The sequence below is a fragment of the Helicoverpa armigera genome, chromosome 11 (genome assembly GCF_030705265.1).
Source record: "Helicoverpa armigera isolate CAAS_96S chromosome 11, ASM3070526v1, whole genome shotgun sequence".
NCBI lineage: Eukaryota > Metazoa > Arthropoda > Insecta > Lepidoptera > Noctuidae > Helicoverpa > Helicoverpa armigera.
Genome location: NC_087130.1, coordinates 747,146 through 766,232, shown reverse-complemented (window position 1 = coordinate 766,232; position 19,087 = coordinate 747,146). Strand labels below are relative to the sequence as shown.

Genomic DNA, 19,087 nt, shown 5'->3' with positions numbered 1-19,087 from the left:
CTCATGACGCAGATGAAACCACAGAAAACAACTAGTTTTAATATAATTCTGGAAACATAAGTGAGTATAGTGAAGATACCTAGTGATATTAAATGTGTGGGCAGTCCACGTACACACAGCTATATAAATCCCGGTTTCCTTATAGATGGTGGGGTCAGGTGGCAGTCACATGTACAAATCACAGCGACATTGAGCTTAGAAACTATAAAAGATGCACAAGCATTTTCTCTAACGAAACGACGCGTATAACATTACCATCAGGTATAAAACGAAGAGAAAAAATATTTTTCTAACTTTGCCATCCTTATTTTTTAGCACATTATGAATAAACATAGGGGAGCAAAAGCACCAATAAACTAACTCCTATAATATTATCAGTACATCCAATCGCAATTACCAACTCAACATCACTTTTACCATAAATATAAAGTCGCACATTCATAATATTAAAACTCCACACAAATCACCAACAGCGGGTGTCGCGTCACTACTCATTAAAAAATAAACACATAAAATTAATTCCCGATCGTCAACAAATTATCGAAGTCCCGTGATGGTTATCGCGGGATCTCGGTGGGGCACGGTAGCGCGGGATTGCGTATCGGTCGGCTGACATCACTAAATATAAATTTAGTGCTGCGCCCGACCTAGGGTTAACAACGTAAGTTGTACCGCACTATTTCTCGCCGATTCGCTGATACCGTTTATGTAACAGCCTGTTAATGGTTTGGGAATAAAGGAATTTGTTGCTAGTATAATTGTGTAAATCTGAGATTTTGTACCTATACCTAATCTTCAATGATTTAATATCCATCAAGAGAATTTCAAAACCAATCCACATGAAACCTTTAAATCTTAGGTATGTTTATTCTTAAATAGCTATATTTCATCCGCCATCAAAAATAATATGCTTTATCTATTTTTTGACCAGGATGACAGACTTTAAATGACTCAAATGTTCTAGATGCCTTTTGGCCCGTGCTACATTTTTTGGTCCTCAGATCCTAGAAACGATAAATTCTGTCAAAAATTCCAGTCACAGATCTCACTGTTCTACACAACATAAAACAAACACGACAAAAACTTTGAGTTATATATTTCTAACATTCTAAATCATCTCGAACGCGACTTTTTATTGCTAATTCTTCTTTTACACCACAAAAATGTCAAAAGATTTACGATATCGGCGCGCGCGGCATTTGTCCTCACTATATACATTTATATATAGCGCTCGAATGCTCGATACCGTGGTCGTAACTTGGATTTTTCGAGCTGATCTCTCGATATGTTGACTCGATGTAATTTATATTTTTGATTTTCTCGATATTAATCGATATTTGAGACGTTTCTAAGATACGTCCGCGCGTTTAAGCCTGATAAGGGAGGTTTTGCGTCTGCGTGTTACTCGTATTGTGCTGCAGTGTGGTATATAACAATAGTATACCTATATTTCTGGATATATTATTTTATAGGTAGATAAATAACTGAACTTCGATCATGCTTATGTAGAGTAGATTTAGTAGAATCATTTAATAATGGTTGATATGGTCAGTCATGACAGGAAGAGAGATATAGATAGATAGATACCTATATCAGATGGTAAGATGCCAAAAAAAAATCTGAAGTATTGATCATCACAGTATCAATACTTTAGACGGGCATGTTTGGGCAAGCCTCACTTATGATAAGCCATTAATTGTGGTACTAATTCTAGATCACAAAAAATCTTGCTTACGATTTTCCTATATTGATACGGTATGAAAAAATACAAATACCTGTCATTTTATTATTTATTTAAAACGAAACCACATTCTCCCAGCACAGTCCAATTTTAATTCCTAGACCATAGGGCAGGAACTTATCGATAAGCTTAACCAGACATCGGGACGTGTTAGTTTTTTTCTCCAACTTAGTATGCGTAGATAAAATCAATTAGAATCGTAGTGGTGATTTGCTTAGTGGCGAGATCTGTGCGGGACACGTCCCGTGCGATGTCGTCCCGTTATCGTCCCGGGATCGCGTGCAAGCGCATCACTAAATTGTAGTGTGGCTTTTTGTTTTAATGGTTTAAATGTGTTTATTTTTATTATGTGTTTAAAGGAAGGTGGTGTATTTCTGATTTCTGAAGGTTTGAAAAAGACAAAAATTTTAGTTTTTTCCAATCATTCCAGTACATCACCGTATACCACCTATGTAAACATCTATCAAATTCATATAACTGTAGGTTATAAGAAATTAATAAAAACAAGCGAATTTTATACAAAACCGATTGATCCAATAAAACAATTAATACGATTGTTTATAATTTTAATAAAGACCAAGGAAACCGTTTTGCAGACTTCCTATCAATAACAATTTATTGAAACGAATACATATAGTCATCAATATAACGTCTGTATGAGAAACAATTATTTAGATACACATCATAAAGTATAAGTGTTATACATCTAAGCTACGCACTAGGTGGAAAAACGCAGCATTTGGATATACCTACACTAGAACATAGTAGAACTGCGCGGTCAGTCCGTTGGTGGGGAAAATTTAAACTACTTACAAAAAACTTGGTATATTTTTTATGTTGTGAGTAATTGTGAGTTGTGTAGAAATTGTGCCTGACTACTAAAATCCGTCTCAACCAATTAAAAGTGACGTTTTTTGATCCTAGTGCGAATTTTCTCCCTATGTTACGAACACCCAGACAATACAGTTTAAATGTCTATAGAAAATAGTTTAAACTGCCGTCTTTCTATCCAAATGTTGTTTATTACAACAAGAACAATTGGACCGTTCTAAATTTCGTGATTTGGTACAGATATATCAATTTAAATCAATATCGCTTTCATATAAATCGTTTTGTTATCGATTCAAAATAAAAGATTTGTAAAAAATCGATGGATCGATCGGAAACGACTGTTTTCAGTAATTGTTTATGATTATTGTAAAGATCTATATTTACATATTTTTTTTGAATGTTTCCTTGTATATATAACCTTAAACTTTTAGAAAAGATTTTGAAAACAAAATAATGTAATTATTTTTTATTATGTTGATGATGTAGGGTGTTCTTCTATTCATATTTTATAAACTAAAGTGTTTTTCCATAGAAACATCATAAAACAATCTATTTTTTTATTGAAGCAACTCCATGGATTCAAACATGTAATTACAGTACTAACAAGCAGGTGCATATACAGACATACCAAAATGTCACACTTGTATTACAAGCTAGTAAACACCCACCGAATGCAAGGACCATTTTCGGTGACACCTCACTTTTACCACATATTGTCTCACACCTGCAGTTTAACACTACAGAAATTACTACCCGTACTGCATACAAAAGCTTGAGGTACAGCTACCAAAATACTGGTCAAGTGTGAGTAGGACTGACACGATGGGTTTCGTACCATCTGCCTTATCTGCTTACCTTTTCCCAACTATGTTGGGGTGGGCTTCCAGTTTAACTGGATGCAGCTGAGTAACAGTGTTTTAGAAGGAGCGACTGCCTATCTGACCGCATCAACCAAGTTACCCTACCAACTAGATATCCCTACGTTAGACTGGTTGTCTGACTTACAGGCTTCAGACTACCCGTAACGACTGCCGAAGATGTTCAAATGATCTTACATTGGTTATTACAAATTAAGACTATATCACAACATTTTAGTGTACAAGTAGCAGCAGAGTCTTAGTAATACGGAACCCTAAAAACCAATGAAAAACCCAGTGCTTTAATATACAAAGCACCGTGTATGCGCGTGCGCTCTATAATCGTATGCGCAGCCCGTGATTTACAGGCGAGCGGCGGCGATGCTCGATAGCGGCTTACTTATTGTTACACAGCATTGATCGCCTAACGACGTATGCAGATACGAACATCTCGTATTTATGCGCTGTCACCGACTTTTATTGCGATTCATGTAATTTTTGTGCACCTGTTTTTGGTGTACATTCTTTAGTCAAATATAAAATTAAGCAGGTTTGTTCAAACTTGGTCCTTTGTCACTTTTACAGACTATCAGTAAGTCCTTTAGCACTTAACGTACCTATTGATTCATTCGCTCTAACAAAGATTATAATAAAGGCAATCATGATGGCTCTGACTGGGTGTCAAAGAAAGCATGTTTATGACTAGAAGACCCAAGTATGCAAACACCGATTCTAGGTCTTGATTCTACGATACTGAAAACTATAATAATAGCACAAAATGCGCATATCCTACAGTTCTGTATCTTCGCAAATCCCTGAACTATCATTAAGCGTATCATCCAACACGATCAAATCCTTTTTCAATTATCCACCCGCCAATTAAACCGCAATAAAACAATACACAGAAGCCTATTCTATTTTTTTAAATCGGAAACACCGTCGTTCCAAGGCAAAGGCATAGGCCTTGTGGTAACAAAGATGCATTGTGAGTGCATCGTTCTTTGGAACAAATCCAATATTGTTGACTGTCTACTGTTAAGACAATCGTGACCTCCAAATTCCACATTTGAATTTCTGAGACATAGCTTAGGACTTAAGGACCAATATTAATTTTCTCCAAATTTGAACTTTAACCTCTTTAAATAAGGTTGAATATTGGTTGTGGGATAGTTGGATTAAGTGCATCAAATATGCCAATTAGTTTTAAGCATTAAAAGGCCAGGATGGGCAGATCGACGCCATTGTTTTCCCGACCTCGACAAAGAAAGACTCGATGACAAATCCCATGGTCTGGGTTGTCAAGGTTACTCTTGGTACGCCAAATATGGTCGGTTGTAGTAAATTATGTTTGATTGGTGTCTGCTGTGTACGTGATTAGTACTTAGTGAGGCTACCGTGTGTATTAAGTGGGCCCAATTTTTGGACGAACATTTTCACGCCAGCCATTACCGACACGCTTCGTTTTATTTATAAACGCCATTATTTAAATAGGTGGAACCGTGGTTAATTTGGCTTTGTAAAGACGGTCAATGATAAATAGTGTAATTTTCCAAGATTTCCCACTTATTTGGAAAAACCTTATATTGTTGGTTTTCCGTGTCATTTCAAGCTTTGTCAGTCCAGATTTGAAAGCATCCTAAACGTTCAAACACTGGTTTCTAATATGAGTTAATCTCAACAAATGTTATACAAATAAACTGTTTCTTTACAACAAACTGTTCAAGAACTGTTCTCTTCATTCCTTTGATCTTTTACTCCGCACTTTCAAACCCCTGCAAAATGTAGATTACGGAATCTAGATTAAAACCCTAACTAGCACAAAGCACAAGCCTTCAAAAGCGTTATTCTAAGGCCAAGTTCACACAATATTAAGTCACACTACAATGATATATTAGATTACTCGCGTCTGTATGACACGTTACATTGTAACCAGCGTACAATCACCCTGCTATAACAAAGGATTTTACGATGAAATCGAAAGTATACGAGCTGAATTTTAACAGCTAACATCTACTATTTTGTGCGTACTACAAGTATGGGGGATTAGTCAGGTTTGTGTGCATTTGTTTGGGAATACCTGGGCTTTTCTTTGTTTGAAGTTTTCTCGATTTTCTTTTGTGTGGTTGAGTTTTTCTTTTTGTAAGCTTAAGCTCAAGTTACAGTTCAAAAAATTACGTAAACACACACATTTTTTTAGTTTTAGATATATAGTAAAGGTATGTTTGGTTTCTTCTTACTATCTTAATGGCTGTTATGACTCATCTTTGGCACTGTTTCAATTCAAATGCTAAGCGTATTGAAATTAAATTTCGTGGATAAAATGTATCTTAAACTACGGAAAATCAGAGCTCCTAAGAGAACGTTTGTAGTACAGCTAATATTTTGGAATACCTTACCCTTTTGTTTTAAATATCGATAACAATAAAAGTGTGAAAAAACTAAAAACCCAACCAATTTACTCCAAAAATAAAACTTCCACCATAAAAATCTTTGCACTCAATTTTCACACAAAAGCCTAGAAAGATTAAACAAAAGTACAGTAGCAGCACCCAGCAAATAGATCACAGCAGTGCTCATTACCAAAAGGCGCTACTAGTTGCGCGCGCGCCGATAAGATCGCGCCGGTGCGCGTGCGCGTAAATCACGATACATATCGCTGTGTCCCTACATGAGGACGAGGCCTAATTGTAGATGAATTTATAGAGCTTTGGGAGTTAGTTAACAAAATTAAATTATAAATTTAAAAAAACCCCCGACCCAAAAAAAGTACGCAATAATAATGACAAAAGGTTAAAAACGCTAAACCCTATAAAAAGCAAAAAAATAACTTTTAACACTACGTAAACTAAATTTTGTCGTGTCGGGGGACCGCTCTAATTCATTACTTTAGATACGTGTTTTTTTTTTAAACGAATGTTGTAATTAGGTAGGTATAATTTGATTTATATTGTAAGTATTTATGAAGGTAAAAAGCGGTCCCCCGACACGTCAAAATTTAGTTTACGTAGTGTTAAAAGTTATTTTTTTGCTTTTTATAGGGTTTAGCGTTTTTAACCTTTTGTCATTATTATTGCGTACTTTTTTTGGGTCGGGGGTTTTTTTAAATTTATAATTTAATTTTATTTCATGCTTTTTAAAGGAGCTCCTTAATTTTTCCTTCTATCATTTTATTTATTTTATCTTAAGATGGGGTCCCTATATGCGATCTCGGCCAAAGGAAGCTGTTTAACAATCCTCATGACAAACTGGCTCTGGGAGAATTGCACAGATTGAGAAACAATAAAGATTAACCTTTGGACATTCTAGATTTTCAGCAAAAATATAAATCGGTTTATCCGTTTAATTCCGGCATTTCAGGGTTTCATCCGTCACATCCCATTTCCAGCATCAGGTTCTCGTCAATCAGAAACATGAAGAGAACTCGTCAAGACAAATTCAACGAGCCCAAACTCGATGGGTTTACTAAAAGGCAGTTCAGGGTTACGTCTCCTACCTTCGTGCCCTAACAGCAGACCAGCTCAGTCGTTCCAAAAGACATTAGTGTTTCAAATTTCAGATCCCACATATACTTGCAAGTAAACTGAGCGCGTAACATTCCTATCACATCTTGCAAACGAGCTGATGACCTTGAAGACCTGAACCGATTTCCACCAAACATAGCTAAGAACACTCCCGACTGACATACCTTTTAAACAAAAAAAACCGCATTACAATCGGATCATCCGTTTGGGAGCTACGATGCCACATACACACACACACACACACACACACACACACACACACACACACACACACAGACACGTCAAACTTATAACACCCCGTCGTTTTTGCGTCGGGGGTTAAAAAGACTATTATTTTCTAGCTTTTTGGTGAAATTAAATTGGTTAAAATATTTCGTTTTGTTACTGTTTTAAGTCGCTGAAGTTTTGTGTTGTCGTTCGTATCAAAGGATCGTGTATGAAAATGTGCGGATGAAAAACTTGGAAAAAATATTTCTTGAGTGATCATTTTTTTTATTAGTATCATTACGCAGCGGGTGGTTAAATAAAGTATTGCACATTACCTATGAGAATAAACACAATTTTTATGTTACCACCGCTATATTACGGCAATAACATAAAAAAATGTATTCTTCTGATTATGATCGAAAGTGCAAGTAGATAGATGTGTATTTAAAACTTTGTAAAATTAATTAAACATATTATTTTCATCCGATCAGTGTCAAGATTAAACCAGCAATAAATTGAAAGTTTCATTAGTAGGCATTTTCAAACAACATATTATTAACCGTAGCACAAAATTAATTGTATAAATCGACGTTCGATTTCTAAACCAGCGTGACCACAAAAACACCATTATTAATAAATCGATACTATTATATTAAAAACAACGGTCTTTCCAAATATCTAATTTGTTGAAACACTTGTATCTACTATCAGTCTGATATCGTCCCTGATATATCAATTTAATGTCTCAACATTTATCAAAGGGACATTCGATTTTTTAAACATTTTTTACACAAGACCAACTTTCTACGATAAATTCGATTCACACCGTATCACAATATATTCGTTATCTAATCACAAGAACAATATTTCCGAAATGTATAGATTGATATTTGATTTCTCTGGTCAATAAAACATCTGGGAGAGAAAGAAAGAAAGAAATGTCATAAATTGATTAACAAATCAATATATAATGTTCATTCGAATTGTGAAAAAAAATCATGCAACTTTGGACCTTGCCGCTATTGTAATAGAGGTGTGATGAATGTGGGTGTAACCGTGTCAAGTTATGAAATAATAAATAAAATATAGGTGTGAATAAAGAAAGCAATAAAGCACGGGAGGCTCTAATATGGTGACAAAATTGTCTTTGGCACTCAGTATTTGGAAATGGAGGGCAAAGTACTAAAATACGACTTTCTCTATACCTTTTTGGCGTTATTTGTGATATTCTGTATTGTGTAGACTTTTTTATTTTATAAGCATAAAGTTAATTTTGATTTATGGTTCAGTCTAGACGTCATAATAAAGATTTACAAATTAGCAACTTCTTTTTGCTGGATGCGAGAAGCCGAAAACCGATCCCAGTGGCGTGCACATGGAGAGGCCTATGTCCAGCAGTGGACTGCGATAGGCTGATGATGATGAACTTCTTTTTGTAGTACATACTTAATTATAAGTTATGAATTTGATTGTAGTTAAACTTAAGATAAACAAAATCCGAAATTGCATTCATTTAATAGGTCGATTTATTTTAATTGAACAGTCACAATATTACTTTTCATCATTTTATTAATAATTAGTAAATAAGAACATCTTAAAATTAAACTATCTCTGAGAAGGCATCTCACGTATTTTTCTTCAGAACTTTGGCCTAAGTTCATCGATAGGAAATCAAAAGGCAGATAATATTTATTTTATTACCCTTTATTAATAAGATCACGCACACAGTATCGAATGATAGAATCGATACCGTACCTACTATTTTTACTTACTTTTGTACACAATATAGGAGAGTAGAGAAGGCAATATTATTTTAAGTAAACATCTTCAAGCACCGTTATTTATTTTATATGTGCAAGTTAAGTGATGTTATTTGTTGACAGACAAAGCCTCCTATTTGTATTATCAGTCATCATATTGTAGGTATGAAAAGTTTATCGTAGAAGTAGTTTCTGGATCTACAGAATATAACTGTTCCCATACAGAGGCTCGTTTTGGTGGGCAATATTTTCTCAAGACACGGTACCTATATAATTTCTTTATATTATCAGTTTACCTAATTCTAAGTAATTTTCACTAAAAATTATGCGGAAGAAAATGTGTAGATATTTATTTACATGTGAATTTATTCCCTTTTCTGTGAAACTTCATAGATTGCACAAAGTGGTCCTTCGGTACCCAACTACTCTGTGCATTTTTATGTTAAACGCCTCTTCCATGTACCGGGTCCAAGTCGGACATATTTCATAAAACAAATTGTGGTACCCATTGTAATTTGAGAGCCATTTCACCCAGTGTACCCTTAAACATCGATTTGTATTCGATAGAATCCGAATTATATCGATACTCTTCATTTCTATCGATTCAATTTTGAAGTTCAGTTCATATGAATTTTTTGACGATAATTTAGACTTAACTTGGTTAGTGATTGCTACTGAATTAATTTAAGTCCTATGAATATTGTAATCTAAGTCATGGAAGTGTAAAATATAGATGAAAAATAGGCAGTTTGGTGTGACTGATTATCTAGTTTTCCAACTAGCTCAAAACTTTCTAACTCTTGACAGTGATAACAATAGGCGATATTGTTAGCGAATTTAAATTAATTTTCAATGTCCTTCAATTCTTCAAAATCATAGTTTTTTTTCAACTCAATATTTATCACTCGATTATGTAAATCGATATCCCATCGATACGTAAGACTCACTAATTTCAGAGTACATATGTTAATATGAAGGTTTTAATAAAAATAGTTTATGTTATTTCCATGACTAGCTTTAGCACCTGTGTGGTCTCGCTTTGTTTTCTGTTATAACAATATCTACTAATAATATATTCGATGTTTACATAAAAATGACATTCGATTGTAGTTTAAGATATATTTAAACTAAATTGTTCTTGTTGTTTTGTATTTATGTTAACTGTTGTTGAAAGTTACAATAAATATTAAATGTTATTGTTATTAAAATTGCTAGACCACCTTATGTGTAATGAGTAATTTTACTTTTATAAATGGTAATTTTATTACACTTTCAAGTAATTTCAGGAAGTATTTTATATTTTGGTAAAACAGTCAAAAATATAATTTGTATGTTCTATTTTATTTGATAGGAATAACAAACAGCAGTATCTTACACATTAGATTATTGTAATTATTATACAAAGAAACTGTGTTTGATGTTTCTCGGTAATCTGAAAACCAGTCACAATGTTGTAAGTTACTATATTTATTTATTGATCTAAAAAATATAATAATAATCACGCTTGGCTACGGCCCGTGTGGTTGGAGTTTCATTACCCCTCAATGGGAGACAAAAAAGTATATACCTTAAATAATAATAATAAGTCACCATTTCATTAAAGTTGTCTCAAAAGGGCTTCAGCGTGTTGGCTTCGGCCCCACGTTCGCCTCCCAAAAATCCGGGACTCTATAGTCCCGAGGTCTGGTAGAGACATACAAGATAATAATAATAATGAGTCTATCAGACATATTATATCTGGTTGTTCTCGTTTGGCTAATGGTGAATATTTGCACAGACATAACCAAGTGGCCAAGATTATCCACCAGCAGCTTGCTCTGCAATACAACCTTGTAGACCTTGAGGTACCGTACTACAAGTATGCGCCCGACCCAGTTCTCGAAAAGGACCATATCACCTTGTACTGGGATCGATCTATCATCACTGACAGGACTATTGTAGCCAATAAACCTGATATTGTGGTGATAGATCGATTAGCGCGCCGCGCGATGATAGTCGATGTCGCTGTTCCGCATGACGAGAACCTTGTGAAAGCTGAGAAAGAGAAACAAATAAAGTATCTCGACTTAGCGCACGAGGTTGTCGCCATGTGGAGTGTCGACACGGCTGTTGTAGTGCCGATTGTTGTTACGGCCAATGGTTTAATAGCCAAGAGCCTCGACGAACACCTCAGGAGGCTCTCGTTGGGCGGCTGGATCAACGGACTGATTCAGAAGGCAGTACTCCTTGATACGGCACGTATTGTGAGGAGGTTTCTGTCTCTGGGACCCTAACCACCGGTACCTTGGACCCTGTGCCCGATATCGGTGGCAACCTATTTTTTATATTTTTAAATGTTTTTTGTTTTTATATTTAATATTTAAAAATGTAAATTATATGTTTAAAAATAAATAAATGACTGAGGTTATAATAATAAGCCCCGCAGGGCATCTGAGGCGGATGACGGGGAGTAGCGACCCCGCGGGGCTATATATCCGAGTGCTCCAGGGAGAGTATACTGTCCCCCATCTCCGGCTTGCCGGAGTGAAGCATGATGGGGGATAGGTCTCCCGCCTCTTGGCTTGCCTTCATCGGCCGGTCAGAGTGGAGTCGCTAGAGCAAGGTTAGTCCTGCTCGGAGGGTAGGTGCCTCGTGGTAAGTGGCGAGTGGGCCGGTGATGCTGGACCCACAGGGAGCGCGTGATCTGCGTTTAAAGTCCGCCGAGGTATCCTCACCCTTCCCAGCCGCTCATGTCCCTGTTGCCCTCTTGTTGCTTTTCAGTGACTAATTCCCGGGGGCCCAGTAAGTGAGTTGGCGAGTCTCCACCTGCCATTTTAACATGTATTTAATACATTGTCATCGGCAGGTGCCATAGTTCCCATAGTTTCCCCATTCCTAGTCCATTAGCACCCCATCACAATAGCCCAAGTAGTTTTCATCCATAGTTAGCAATAGTTTATCACAGAACCGGGGATTGTCCTTGGGTACATTTCTATAGTGTATACAGGGATAATCGTCGGTTTTGTGTCACCATTTCATTAAAGTTGTCTCAAAAGGGCTTCAGCGTGTTGGCTTCGGCCCCACGTTCGCCTCCCGAAAATCCGGGACTCTGTAGTCCCGTGGTCGAGTAGAGACATACAAGATAATAATAATTATATTTTAAAGTGTATTTTAAGTTTCATTCTCGCATAAATTCGGTGTATGGAAGTTTACAACTGCTTCAGACAAAAGATAGAAAAAGCTACACAGATGATATCACTTTTACAAAGAAACGAAAGCTTCATAATTCATAATGTTTGAACCATATTGCTCACGAAACCAACCAACAAATCAAATAAACACAAATCAGATACAAAAACAATTCAAGTCCAATATTCTGTATCTAATTTGTCCGCCTTCCCATCCGTGTATCCAAAGATTAATCTGAACTGATTTCTTAAACAAAAACCACGATATCTTTTACACATACAACCTTAAACAGTCACTCTTATTGCGAAGGCAGCAGAGGTGAGTTTGTATTTTCGTAGAGGAAGAATAACTTGGTCGATTCCCATTGGTGTTGTCAACAGAATATTTTTCAAATGTACGTATATATTTCGGTTTTTTAACGTCCATGTTTCGACACGATCGCTAATGGTTGTAATCAATTTGATGGTCTCACACTTGACATTGGATTTCAAATTGTTTTGATAACATTCAACTTGGGCTTTGGATAATGGGAGTATGAGATATGTGTGAAGTTATTCGATTTATTCGAGTAAACGTGGGAATCGAGTTTTATGTAATAATGCTTGATTATGAACAAAGTAAACCGGATTTGATGAGAATAGCCTTATGGATTCTTTGCTAATATCGGTTGGGTGTCATTTTAAATGAGTGTCAATTAATCATGCACAAAAAGCCTAGTTTATGTTGCATAACTTTAGTCTGATCTTTACTCCCTATATGTAAATATGACTTACATAATATACGTTTGAACTTTTATTTTCTACAAAAATAAAACCAACCATTCTAGATTTTTATAAGCTTGAAGCACCTTGACGCCTAAATCCTGCATCTCGATATTCAAACGACAATAACAGCGTAATTAGATAAGATTGGGCTTAAAGATTACCATAATAGACCAAGGATTAGGCCACGAAACGAGACAAACAAACAATAATTATGATAAAAAATGTTCACGGCGGGGGTTCGTCGTAAGGCTGAGCGCACACGAGCGCAGGCCAGCGCGTATACACAGCGGCGCTAATTGAACCGCTCAATTGAGCGCATTAAGCGCAGGGCGCTATTAACGCGAGTCGAAGGATTGAGTCCATTGTAACACGGTTTAGGGCGTGAAAATGGATTGAAAATTGTATGACTGTAATCTGCTTTCTGTAGTTTCAAATCTTTTACGAGAGTAGAGCTATTGAAAAATTACTCCTTTCAAGCTGTTCTTAAACTATTGCCATACGAATTGTCATCTACAGCCTTATTTATTTATTATTAAATAGTTCATGTACACAGCTATACACACAGAATACAGACAAAAAGAAAATACTTATACTAGTGCCAACATAATAAAATAAAACACACATGTCGTTTGAATAGTCTTTAATGATTTTCTATTCCAAATCTATTTAAATACATTGTACTATATTCTATTTAAATACATAGTACTAATTGAAAAGTACTTAATTATTGTTATTAACAATCTAAATAATTATGGTATCGTTGTCTAAACAATGGAAACGCACTGAAACAATCACGCCCACGACTAAGTTTTTTGTATAAATATCTTATAATTGTGTTTCTCGCGTTACTGCTTACATTAATTGTTGCTATACATAATACGTAAAACGTAAGAATGATATACTTTATACTTTGTTCATAATTATGATATATTTTACGCGTCATAATCGATTATTAAGTTGTTTATTTTCGGAGCTGTGAATTATTGTTACTGAGGAATTAGAATATGGTCATTATTGTAAAGAAATTTTATTAGATAATAAATAGCCCTATATGATTTTCTTATAGAGATCAAAATATAAAAAACACGCTAGTCATGTATTGACATCAGAACTCCATCCTAATCGAAGACCGGGAAGTGGGTCAAATATATTCCAAGATTTTCTTACATACATAGTTAGTTGCAAGTGAAGCAACATAATATAACATATAACATAATATAACATATAACATAATAGGCGTGTAAAAAAAATAAAGCTTTAAGATTACTTAAAACTTTTAGATTTTTAGGTTATCTGCACCTCAGATCACACGTTTCATTGGAAATTTTCCTATTTCCACGCGCTTTTCAAGAAAAATTGCCTCTAAAAAACAAGAATTAAACCACTCCAAATAAACAACAGCAAAAAAACCCCAAAACTTAATCAGCATCTCATCAAAAATTCAAATGAGAATCCGTCGAGACATTATCCCGAACAATGAGATTGCCTAAGATGACATTCATACATGACCTCGTCATACCCTTGCACTAAATAGTAATCATTTAATTATTACATTAGTATCGTTATGTCACACGGAATAATATAAGATCTTCTCACGACCCAGTCTTTGTTAGCAGACCTTCAGATAGATAGTAATGTAAGGTATGTATGTATATGTGGTTACGTAGAACAATGGTCTTGATTATTTTTGTAGTTGACATTTGTGGTGATTTAATTTTTTGTTTTGTATGTTTGTATGTCGGTTAAAAGTTGCTGTAAATGTAATGAACTCTAATACGATGGCATCGAAGGAAACGACCAAGCAACTAACTTGACTTTTCACAAGAACACGACTTTGACTCACAAGTTGTATTTAAAACAATATTGCGTCAATTTCATTCTTGGGAAACTATTTTTTTTATGTTTGAATATATACAAACCATTTTTCCCAAAAATATTCATAATTTCAATGAATAATTACCGTAAAAAATAAAAATTGACACATCAAATTACGTAAAAACTGCTGCCCTACAACATTTTGGTCACCTTGGCACAATAAATTGCGTTTCAGTATTTAGGTTAAAATCCGACAATACACACAATAACTCAATGATAGTGATTTTTTCACACATAAACAAAATGGCGGCCGTCTAGACATTAGTCGTATCTAATTAAAATTGTTCAGATATTTGCTGTTCGCTTCATATTAAATTACAGTTTTCATGAAATAAGTTTTCGCTCTGACATTGGCTGTATCTAAGTGACTTCACGCTAGTTGAATGTACACGAGTTGTCCAATCTCTGATTACAGAGCGGCAAAGTTATTTTATGAGTTGGAAGCATCAGAGAGGAATTTGTATCAGGATGTATTTATTTGCCTTGTATTAATTCATCTTATTTCCTCTTTTTCAGATTCTTCATAGAAAACGCTCGATTAGAAAAAAATCCGCTCTACCACTTGTCTCTGGAGTGCGCAAGAAGATAGAAGCGGATAGAGGCAAACCAAGGAATCGCTGGCGAAGAAGGCTTGGACACTTTTCTCTTCAACTAGCCACAGCACGCTTCCTATAGAGACGGATGAATCAGTAATGGGAAGACTTCATACGCAATATACATCACGTACATCAGAAAAACATATGGATAGGCTACATTTATCCCAGGTGCGGGATGCAGTTCTTTCAGCATTAAGAGGCGGAAAACATTCATTAGCTACACAGCCTTAAGACTAATTTCCAGCAAAATCTCAGCTACACTAAATACTGCGGCACTCGTCAACCGTGACGGTTGTTTTGAAAACATGAGTAACCGCGGCTAAGTCGCTCCCACGTACATTACAATGTTAATATAATGCGGACAAAAACCACGCGGCGATCAGATATCTTTATGACCTACATTAGTTTGTTAAGACCTTGAAGCTGGTATTAGTGTTTATTATTTAATACGTTGTAATTATTCGGTTTTTATTTCAGTTTCACGTTGTATTTGACTGAGAGAGTGAGAGCATTGTACGCAGCCAGAAAAGCCGTCGATACTGAAAATTTGTTGGCATCTTAATGAGTACTTACAGTCCACAAACTTTTATTTAACTTTAGTCTTAGCATTTAGCTTAGGGTCCTAAATAACACCATTATCGTTACAGATTAGTAGGAAAATGTTATTACTATGGTTAGGCGACTAGCCCACTTTTGCTTATTTTTATCATCCACAAAATGTAACATAAAACAAATACATAATGAAAAATCTTTGAGTCTTTCTTTTATATTTTTTTGAAAATTATACATTTTAACCTTTTTACACAATTATACTTTTGATATGGATACAACGACTTCGCGATTTTTACCTCTACAAACACAAAAACAAAAATTCCCCTGTATTGTAATTGTAACGTTTGAGAAAAATCATTCGACCTTGCAAAGACGTTATTCACGCGGCCGATCAAAACCACAGATAATCATTTATTAGCTATTTACATTTTGTGCACGAGTTTCTGTATAATTATTATATAATGATCACTTTGGATTGTCCGGGTACGTCCGCATTCAGCGTAAATTGATTGTTTTTTAGATTTTCAAACTCGAAAAACTGTTTTAATTGATTTATTTACAGCAAACAAATAATAGAGAAACAACTCCTTTTATCTTTGCAAAGAAAAACTGAATTTTGATCTATACATGCAACAGACCTGAAAAAATTAAAACGCTATTGGAAAATGCAAATGCTAATCAAGAATTTTCCAAAATTTTAAAGAAAAGAAATCTAACTAGCCTGCCATATACTGAAGGTTCAATTTTGCGTGCAAAGTCACGGGCATTAATGAGTATTCATAATACTAATTGACACAGGTAACCTATGACTCACTTCCAACGAAAATTAATAAAAAACTTCTTCTCAAAGAACAATAGATATGAATTTTAATGATACACAATGTGGAGTAAATATGCACACATGTGTAGGTACATATTTACATATGTATGTGTGTGTAAGTATAATTTCGCACATAAATTATAGTGAATCTTGGACCATTTTCATGACACGTGCAATTTTTGTCCACTATATAATTTGGTTTAATTTTTGTGTAAAATTCCAAGGACACAAAGAAGGCAGGTACTCCATATACAATGATAAGCTTGTTTTTTGTATCAATACAATTTTCATGTGTTTAAAAGGTACCTGTAATATACTTGTTTTAAAATAGAGAATAAGAAAACCACCCAATTTTTAGTGTTGCTACAATTTCAGTGTTCAGCTTTGGTTTCAGTGAATATTTCATTCGAACATTTATTTAACTTAGCTAATAAAATTCAAGGAGTCACTCATTTAAATTATATTTAAGTTAATATACAAAAAACTACCCAATCCCCCAACCAATTTTTCACCCAATTTTCCCTACTAACAAAACTAGCTCAAACAAAAACAAATCGCAGGTCAAGCGCACACTACCGAAACGGCAATAAAGCTCGGCGCACACGTAATGTTCGCTCGTGTCATCCAGGAAGCGGCGAGAGCGAACGACAATGTCTCTCTCTATTCACCTCTGGAACTGTTTATAGTTTTTCTTGCTAGTTTCCACACTGACTATGTGGACTTGGCTTTAGAATGGGTTTTAAAACTGGTAAGTAATTTGGAATAGTGAAAGCTTTACTTACTTTGAAAAGGGTTCATGTAAAATGCTTGAAACTTGAATGCCCATGAGTTTCGTGTTTTCAAAGGCTTTACTGTCTAGATCAAGCAGTGGATTCGGGTTGGTGAAGAATGAGCAAATTCGCACCCTAGAAGAAAACCTTTGGCCATCAATGGACATTTGATTTCAGATGTATGTCGTGGCTTTTTTGATTCCAGTCTGTAAAGAACTGAGGAAAATCGAATGTCCTCAATTTCCATTTAGATCCATTTAATGCAATTTTATGACGTACAAAATACGTAGTATATTTCTGAACAACAACAATTTTCAATTTTCTTTTTACCCCAACTCCACAGTCTCAGCACAACGGTTCACGTAAACTCGCAAACTCGTAACGTTAGCAATAAACCATTTAGTGAGCAAACGTTAACTATCTCCCCAACAGCGCGCCTCACTCGAGACAAGTAAAGCTGCCTCTTTACTCGACATATACGGTCTACAATATCAGGCTATAAATTCCTTAAAACCTCTCTTTTGTCCAACACGTATCTCGATACCAAATTTTCATCGACAATTTCCCGCAACTATCGACTATATATGGGCTTGGCTTACGAGTACATTTTTCAGGGGAAAATGATACAAGTATCGTCATTCAGCTTTGGAATTCCAGGCTCAGTAGATAATATAGCTACCCATTATAGCTGAGGCTAATAAAATTATATAGCTTTAAAGTATGAAGCTGATTCATCTTAAAGAAAATATTCCTAAACTTCGAAATAATTGTATGACTTGTCCGACTTATTAGGTGTGTTTTCAGCCGTATATGGTTCTATTATAACCATAGTTTTAATAGCTTACATGTTTTTTGTTCAGACTATTTTAATGACTTCAAACTAAATACCATTGCTTTCATCATGATACAGGTTGCGTGTATCATAAAGGTTGAATATTCTCTATGCACAGCCGTTTGCTGAAAAAATTTTGTATTATAGTAAGCAAATAAATGAACACAAATATCAGTCATAGTAAGCCAACAAAATATTATTAAACGCATACCTACAGTTCATCACCCGATTTAATCCGATACACCACAAAAACTGGTATGAATTCCTAATGGTTCCCATATATCGTTCTCACGTTAATCAAATTTATAATTGGCAATAGCAAATGTATAGCAAATCGGTAAACAAACATACACCGTGTCGGATTCACGGTACATACAGAAGTTTAACTTTGTGTAACGCACGCATAAGCTCGTTTTATTGTAGGCTTTGGTAGGAGTCATTTTTGGTTACGGTTGGTACACGAAGCTAACGGTTATTCTTGTCCAGTGGCATATCAGTGGGTGGCTTTTAATCTCAGTCTTTTCCTTCTCGTCTGAATCCGTCCTAAAGGTTGTCTGAAAGAAATCGCTCTTAACGGTGAGACTGCCCATTACCTACTTGAATTAGTTCTAAGATCAAACAATTTTTACTCTACTTCATCGTTACTAAATCCTATATAATTAAAAAATACATTATCTAACGACTTTCACAACCCAGATCACACTCAAACCTTCAAATCCAGTCAAACAATACCTAACTACCAACACATCTTCTATACAATTCTATACTAAAATCTTTTAACAAAATAATCCCT

At 35.2% G+C, this 19,087-nt stretch overlaps 1 long non-coding RNA gene across 1 annotated transcript; it reads left to right on the top strand.

Annotated features, from left to right (window-relative positions):
* Positions 1-10,502: 10,502 nt before the first annotated feature.
* LOC135117576 (uncharacterized) lies at positions 10,503-11,883 on the top strand. The gene is made up of 2 exons (XR_010276970.1): positions 10,503-10,634; positions 11,335-11,883. It is a non-coding gene; the product is annotated as an uncharacterized LOC135117576 (long non-coding RNA).
* Positions 11,884-19,087: the final 7,204 nt, after the last annotated feature.